Below are 8999 nucleotides of genomic sequence, written 5' to 3'. Positions count from 1 at the left end.
AAGCAACCAGAGAAACTGGGAAACCCTTGGGAGATGGAATTATGGAATTCTGGAATTCCCAGTTCAGACTGACATCAAACAGCACCAGAAACTGGGAAAGGACTTGGAGATGGAATCCTGGAATTCTGGAATCCAGGTGGAATTCCCAGTTCAGACTGACCCCAAACCAAAATCGGAAAGCCGCTGGAGATGGAATCCTGGAATTCCAGAATCCAGGTGGAATTCCCAGTTCAGACTGACACCAAAACAAAATCGGAAAGCCGCTGGAGATGGAACAATGGAATTCCAGAATCCAGGTGGAATTCCCAGTTCAGACCGACACCAAACAGCACCAGAAACAGGAAAGGATTGGGAGATGGAATTATGGAATTCTGGAATTCCCAGTTCAGACTGACCCAAACAGCACCAGAAACTGGGAAAGGATTGGGAGACGGGATCATGGAATTCCAGAATCTGGATGGAATTCCCAGTTCAGAACCGACACCAAACCAGAAACTGGAAAAGGATTTGGAGAATGATCATGGAATTCTGGAATCATGGAATCCTGGAATCTGGATGGAATCTGGATGGAATTCCCATTTCAGACCGACACCAAACCGGAACTGGAAAATCATTGGAATTCCACAAAATTCTGGAATCCCCCTTGGAATTCCCAGTTCAGACTGGGACACCAAACACAAACAGGAAAATCACTGGGAAATGGAATTTTGGAATTCCAGAATCCAGGTGGAATTCCCAGTTCAAACTGGGACACCAAACAGCACCAGAAACTGGGAAAGGACTTGGAGATGGAATCCTGGAATTCTGGAATTTGGATGGAATTCCCAGTTCAGACTGGGACACCAAGCAGGAACAGGGAAACCATTGGGATACAAAATTATGGAATTCTGGAATTTGGATGGAATTCCCAGTTCTGACTGACCCCAAACAGGAATTAGAAAACTACTGGGAGACAGAACCATGGAATTCTGGAATCCAGGTGGAATTCCCAGTTCAGACTGACAACAAACAAAAACCGGAAAGCCGCTGGAGATGGAATTATGGAATTCCAGAATCCAAGTGGAATTCCCAGTTCAGACCGACACCAAGCAACATCAGAAACAGGGAAAGGACTGGGAGATGGAATTATGGAATTCTGGAATTCCCAGTTCAGGCTGGGACACCAAACAGCACCAGAAACTGGGAAAGGACTTGGAGATGGAATCCTGGAATCCTGGAATTTGGATGGAATTCCCAGTTCTGACCGACACCAAGCAACAACAGAAACTGGGAAACCATTGGGAGATGGAATTATGGAATTCTGGAATTCCCAGTTCAGACTGACCCAAACAGCACCAGAAACTGGGAAACCATTGGGAGATGGAATCCTGGAATTCTGGAATCCAGGTGGAATTCCCAGTTCAGACTGACATCAAACAGCACCAGAAACTGGGAAAGGACTTGGAGATGGAATTCTGGAATTCTGGAATCCAGGTGGAATTCCCAGTTCAGACTTACATCAAACAGCACCAGAAACTGGGAAAGGACTTGGAGATGGAATTCTGGAATTCTGGAATTTGGATGGAATTCCCAGTTCAGACTGGGACACCAAGCAGGAACAGGGAAACCATTGGGATACAAAATTATGGAATTCTGGAATTTGGATGGAATTCCCAAATCTGACTGACCCCAAACAGGAATTAGAAAACTACTGGGAGACAGAACCATGGAATTCTGGAATCCAGGTGGAATTCCCAGTTCAGACTGACACCAAACCAAAACCGGAAAGCCGCTGGAGATGGAATTATGGAATTCCAGAATCCAGGTGGAATTCCCAGTTCAGACCGACACCAAGCAACATCAGAAACAGGGAAAGGATTGGGAGATGGAATTATGGAATTCTGGAATTCCCAGTTCAGACTGACCCAAACAGCACCAGAAACAGGGAAAGGACTTGGAGATGGAATCCTGGAATTCTGGAATCCAGGTGGAATTCCCAGTTCAGACCGACACCAAACAGCACCAGAAACAGGGAAACCATTGGGAGATGGAATTCTGGAATTCTGGAATTCCCAGTTCTGACTGGGACACAAAACAGCACCAGAAACTGGGAAACCCTTGGGAGATGGAATTATGGAATTCTGGAATTCCCAGTTCAGACTGGGACACCAAACAGCACCAGAAACTGGGAAAGTGCTTGGAGATGGAATCCTGGAATTCTGGAATTTGGATGGAATTCCCAGTTCTGACCGACACCAAGCAACCAGAGAAACTGGGAAACCCTTGGGAGATGGAATTATGGAATTCTGGAATTCCCAGTTCAGACTGACATCAAACAGCACCAGAAACTGGGAAAGGACTTGGAGATGGAATCCTGGAATTCTGGAATCCAGGTGGAATTCCCAGTTCAGACTGACCCCAAACCAAAATCGGAAAGCCGCTGGAGATGGAATCCTGGAATTCCAGAATCCAGGTGGAATTCCCAGTTCAGACTGACACCAAAACAAAATCGGAAAGCCGCTGGAGATGGAACAATGGAATTCCAGAATCCAGGTGGAATTCCCAGTTCAGACCGACACCAAACAGCACCAGAAACAGGAAAGGATTGGGAGATGGAATTATGGAATTCTGGAATTCCCAGTTCAGACTGACCCAAACAGCACCAGAAACTGGGAAAGGATTGGGAGACGGGATCATGGAATTCCAGAATCTGGATGGAATTCCCAGTTCAGAACCGACACCAAACCAGAAACTGGAAAAGGATTTGGAGAATGATCATGGAATTCTGGAATCATGGAATCCTGGAATCTGGATGGAATCTGGATGGAATTCCCATTTCAGACCGACACCAAACCGGAACTGGAAAATCATTGGAATTCCACAAAATTCTGGAATCCCCCTTGGAATTCCCAGTTCAGACTGGGACACCAAACACAAACAGGAAAATCACTGGGAAATGGAATTTTGGAATTCCAGAATCCAGGTGGAATTCCCAGTTCAAACTGGGACACCAAACAGCACCAGAAACTGGGAAAGGACTTGGAGATGGAATCCTGGAATTCTGGAATTTGGATGGAATTCCCAGTTCAGACTGGGACACCAAGCAGGAACAGGGAAACCATTGGGATACAAAATTATGGAATTCTGGAATTTGGATGGAATTCCCAGTTCTGACTGACCCCAAACAGGAATTAGAAAACTACTGGGAGACAGAACCATGGAATTCTGGAATCCAGGTGGAATTCCCAGTTCAGACTGACAACAAACAAAAACCGGAAAGCCGCTGGAGATGGAATTATGGAATTCCAGAATCCAGGTGGAATTCCCAGTTCAGACCGACACCAAGCAACATCAGAAACAGGGAAAGGACTGGGAGATGGAATTATGGAATTCTGGAATTCCCAGTTCAGACTGGGACACCAAACAGCACCAGAAACTGGGAAAGGACTTGGAGATGGAATCCTGGAATCCTGGAATTTGGATGGAATTCCCAGTTCTGACCGACACCAAGCAACAACAGAAACTGGGAAACCATTGGGAGATGGAATTATGGAATTCTGGAATTCCCAGTTCAGACTGACCCAAACAGCACCAGAAACTGGGAAAGGATTGGGAGATGGAATCCTGGAATTCTGGAATCCAGGTGGAATTCCCAGTTCAGACTGACATCAAACAGCACCAGAAACTGGGAAAGGACTTGGAGATGGAATTCTGGAATTCTGGAATCCAGGTGGAATTCCCAGTTCAGACTGACATCAAACCAAAATCGGAAAGCCGCTGGAGATGGAATCCTGGAATTCCAGAATCCAGGTGGAATTCCCAGTTCAGACTGACACCAAACAGCACCAGAAACAGGAAAGGATTGGGAGATGGAATTATGGAATTCTGGAATTCCCAGTTCAGACTGACCCAAACAGCACCAGAAACAGGGAAAGGATTGGGAGACGGGATCATGGAATTCCAGAATCTGGATGGAATTCCCAGTTCAGAACCGACACCAAACCAGAAACTGGAAAAGGATTTGGAGAATGATCATGGAATTCTGGAATCATGGAATCCTGGAATCTGGATGGAATCTGGATGGAATTCCCATTTCAGACCGACACCAAACCGGAACTGGAAAATCATTGGAATTCCACAAAATTCTGGAATCCCCCTTGGAATTCCCAGTTCAGACTGGGACACCAAACACAAACAGGAAAATCACTGGGAAATGGAATTATGGAATTCCAGAATCCAGGTGGAATTCCCAGTTCAGACTGGGACACCAAACAGCACCAGAAACTGGGAAAGGACTTGGAGATGGAATCCTGGAATTCTGGAATTTGGATGGAATTCCCAGTTCAGACTGGGACACCAAGCAGGAACAGGGAAACCATTGGGATACAAAATTATGGAATTCTGGAATTTGGATGGAATTCCCAAATCTGACTGACCCCAAACAGGAATTAGAAAACTACTGGGAGACAGAACCATGGAATTCTGGAATCCAGGTGGAATTCCCAGTTCAGACTGACACCAAACCAAAACCGGAAAGCCGCTGGAGATGGAATTATGGAATTCCAGAATCCAGGTGGAATTCCCAGTTCAGACCGACACCAAGCAACATCAGAAACAGGGAAAGGATTGGGAGATGGAATTATGGAATTCTGGAATTCCCAGTTCAGACTGACCCAAACAGCACCAGAAACTGGGAAAGGACTTGGAGATGGAATCCTGGAATTCTGGAATCCAGGTGGAATTCCCAGTTCAGACCGACACCAAACAGCACCAGAAACAGGGAAACCATTGGGAGATGGAATTCTGGAATTCTGGAATTCCCAGTTCTGACTGGGACACAAAACAGCACCAGAAACTGGGAAAGCCGCTGGAGATGGAATTATGGAATTCTGGAATTCCCAGTTCAGACTGGGACACCAAACATCACCAGAAACTGGGAAAGGACGTGGAGATGGAATCCTGGAATCCTGGAATTTGGATGGAATTCCCAGTTCAGACTGACACCAAACCAAAATCGGAAATCCGCTGGAGATGGAACAATGGAATTCCAGAATCCAGTTGGAATTCCCAGTTCAGACCGACACCAAACAGCACCAGAAACAGGGAAACCATTGGGAGATGGAATTATGGAATTCTGGAATTCCCAGTTCAGACTGACCCAAACAGCACCAGAAACTGGGAAAGGATTGGGAGACGGGATCATGGAATTCCAGAATCTGGATGGAATTCCCAGTTCAGAACCGACACCAAACCAGAAACTGGAAAAGGATTTGGAGAATGATCATGGAATTCTGGAATCATGGAATCCTGGAATCTGGATGGAATCTGGATGGAATTCCCATTTCAGACCGACACCAAACCAGAACTGGAAAATCATTGGAATTCCACACAATTCTGGAATCCCAGTGGAATTCCCAGTTCAGACTGGGACACCAAACACAAACAGGAAAATCACTGGGAAATGGAATTATGGAATTCCAGAATCCAGGTGGAATTCCCAGTTCAGACCGACACCAAGCAACATCAGAAACAGGGAAAGGATTGGGAGATGGAATTATGGAATTCTGGAATTCCCAGTTCTGACTGGGACACAAAACAGCACCAGAAACTGGGAAACCCTTGGGAGATGGAATTATGGAATTCTGGAATTCCCAGTTCTGACTGGGACACCAAACAGCACCAGAAACTGGGAAAGGACTTGGAGAGGGAATCCTGGAATCCTGGAATTTGGATGGAATTCCCAGTTCAGACCGACACCAAGCAACATCAGAAATAGGGAAAGGATTGGGAGATGGAATTATGGAATTCTGGAATTCCCAGTTCAGACTGGGACACCAAACAGCACCAGAAACTGGGAAAGGACTTGGAGATGGAATCCTGGAATTCTGGAATCCAGGTGGAATTCCCAGTTCAGACTGACACCAAAACAAAATCGGAAAGCCGCTGGAGATGGAACAATGGAATTCCAGAATCCAGGTGGAATTGCCAGTTCAGACCGACACCACACAGCACCAGAAACAGGGAAAGGATTGGGAGATGGAATTATGGAATTCTGGAATTCCCAGTTCAGACTGACCCAAACAGCACCAGAAACAGGGAAAGGATTGGGAGACGGGATCATGGAATTCCAGAATCTGGATGGAATTCCCAGTTCAGAACCGACACCAAACCAGAAACTGGAAAAGGATTTGGAGAATGATCATGGAATTCTGGAATCATGGAATCCTGGAATCTGGATGGAATCTGGATGGAATTCCCATTACAGACCGACACCAAACCGGAACTGGAAAATCATTGGAATTCCACAAAATTCTGGAATCCCCCTTGGAATTCCCAGTTCAGACTGGGAAACCAAACACAAACAGGAAAATCACTGGGAAATGGAATTTTGGAATTCCAGAATCCAGGTGGAATTCGCAGTTCAAACTGGGACACCAAGCAGGAACAGGGAAACCATTGGGATACAAAATTATGGAATTCTGGAATTTGGATGGAATTCCCAGTTCTGACTGACCCCAAACAGGAATTAGAAAACTACTGGGAGACAGAACCATGGAATTCTGGAATCCAGGTGGAATTCCCAGTTCAGACTGACACCAAACCAAAACCGGAAAGCCGCTGGAGATGGAATTATGGAATTCCAGAATCCAGGTGGAATTCCCAGTTCAGACCGACACCAAGCAACATCAGAAACAGGGAAAGGATTGGGAGATGGAATTATGGAATTCTGGAATTCCCAGTTCTGACTGGGACACAAAACAGCACCAGAAACTGGGAAACCCTTGGGAGATGGAATTATGGAATTCTGGAATTCCCAGTTCTGACTGGGACACCAAACAGCACCAGAAACTGGGAAAGGACTTGGAGATGGAATCCTGGAATTCTGGAATCCAGGTGGAATTCCCAGTTCAGACTGACCCCAAACAAAAATCGGAAAGCCGCTGGAGATGGAATCCTGGAATTCCAGAATCCAGGTGGAATTCCCAGTTCAGACTGACACCAAAACAAAATCGGAAAGCCGCTGGAGATGGAACAATGGAATTCTGGAATCCAGGTGGAATTCCCAGTTCAGACTTACATCAAACAGCACCAGAAACTGGGAAAGGACTTGGAGATGGAATTCTGGAATTCTGGAATCCAGGTGGAATTCCCAGTTCAGACTGACATCAAACCAAAATCGGAAAGCCGCTGGAGATGGAATCCTGGAATTCCAGAATCCAGGTGGAATTCCCAGTTCAGACTGACACCAAACAGCACCAGAAACAGGAAAGGATTGGGAGATGGAATTATGGAATTCTGGAATTCCCAGTTCAGACTGACCCAAACAGCACCAGAAACAGGGAAAGGATTGGGAGACGGGATCATGGAATTCCAGAATCTGGATGGAATTCCCAGTTCAGAACCGACACCAAACCAGAAACTGGAAAAGGATTTGGAGAATGATCATGGAATTCTGGAATCATGGAATCCTGGAATCTGGATGGGATCTGGATGGAATTCCCATTTCAGACCGACACCAAACCGGAACTGGAAAATCATTGGAATTCCACAAAATTCTGGAATCCCCCTTGGAATTCCCAGTTCAGACTGGGACACCAAACACAAACAGGAAAATCACTGGGAAATGGAATTATGGAATTCCAGAATCCAGGTGGAATTCCCAGTTCAGACTGGGACACCAAACAGCACCAGAAACTGGGAAAGGACTTGGAGATGGAATCCTGGAATTCTGGAATTTGGATGGAATTCCCAGTTCAGACTGGGACACCAAGCAGGAACAGGGAAACCATTGGGATACAAAATTATGGAATTCTGGAATTTGGATGGAATTCCCAAATCTGACTGACCCCAAACAGGAATTAGAAAACTACTGGGAGACAGAACCATGGAATTCTGGAATCCAGGTGGAATTCCCAGTTCAGACTGACACCAAACCAAAACCGGAAAGCCGCTGGAGATGGAATTATGGAATTCCAGAATCCAGGTGGAATTCCCAGTTCAGACCGACACCAAGCAACATCAGAAACAGGGAAAGGATTGGGAGATGGAATTATGGAATTCTGGAATTCCCAGTTCAGACTGACCCAAACAGCACCAGAAACAGGGAAAGGACTTGGAGATGGAATCCTGGAATTCTGGAATCCAGGTGGAATTCCCAGTTCAGACCGACACCAAACAGCACCAGAAACAGGGAAACCATTGGGAGATGGAATTCTGGAATTCTGGAATTCCCAGTTCTGACTGGGACACAAAACAGCACCAGAAACTGGGAAACCCTTGGGAGATGGAATTATGGAATTCTGGAATTCCCAGTTCAGACTGGGACACCAAACAGCACCAGAAACTGGGAAAGTGCTTGGAGATGGAATCCTGGAATTCTGGAATTTGGATGGAATTCCCAGTTCTGACCGACACCAAGCAACCAGAGAAACTGGGAAACCCTTGGGAGATGGAATTATGGAATTCTGGAATTCCCAGTTCAGACTGACATCAAACAGCACCAGAAACTGGGAAAGGACTTGGAGATGGAATCCTGGAATTCTGGAATCCAGGTGGAATTCCCAGTTCAGACTGACCCCAAACCAAAATCGGAAAGCCGCTGGAGATGGAATCCTGGAATTCCAGAATCCAGGTGGAATTCCCAGTTCAGACTGACACCAAAACAAAATCGGAAAGCCGCTGGAGATGGAACAATGGAATTCCAGAATCCAGGTGGAATTCCCAGTTCAGACCGACACCAAACAGCACCAGAAACAGGAAAGGATTGGGAGATGGAATTATGGAATTCTGGAATTCCCAGTTCAGACTGACCCAAACAGCACCAGAAACTGGGAAAGGATTGGGAGACGGGATCATGGAATTCCAGAATCTGGATGGAATTCCCAGTTCAGAACCGACACCAAACCAGAAACTGGAAAAGGATTTGGAGAATGATCATGGAATTCTGGAATCATGGAATCCTGGAATCTGGATGGAATCTGGATGGAATTCCCATTTCAGACCGACACCAAACCGGAACT

This window comes from Zonotrichia albicollis, unplaced genomic scaffold, assembly GCF_047830755.1.
Source record: "Zonotrichia albicollis isolate bZonAlb1 unplaced genomic scaffold, bZonAlb1.hap1 Scaffold_83, whole genome shotgun sequence".
NCBI lineage: Eukaryota > Metazoa > Chordata > Aves > Passeriformes > Passerellidae > Zonotrichia > Zonotrichia albicollis.
The sequence above is the reverse complement of the archived record's forward strand: the minus strand, read 5'-3'. Positions refer to the sequence as shown.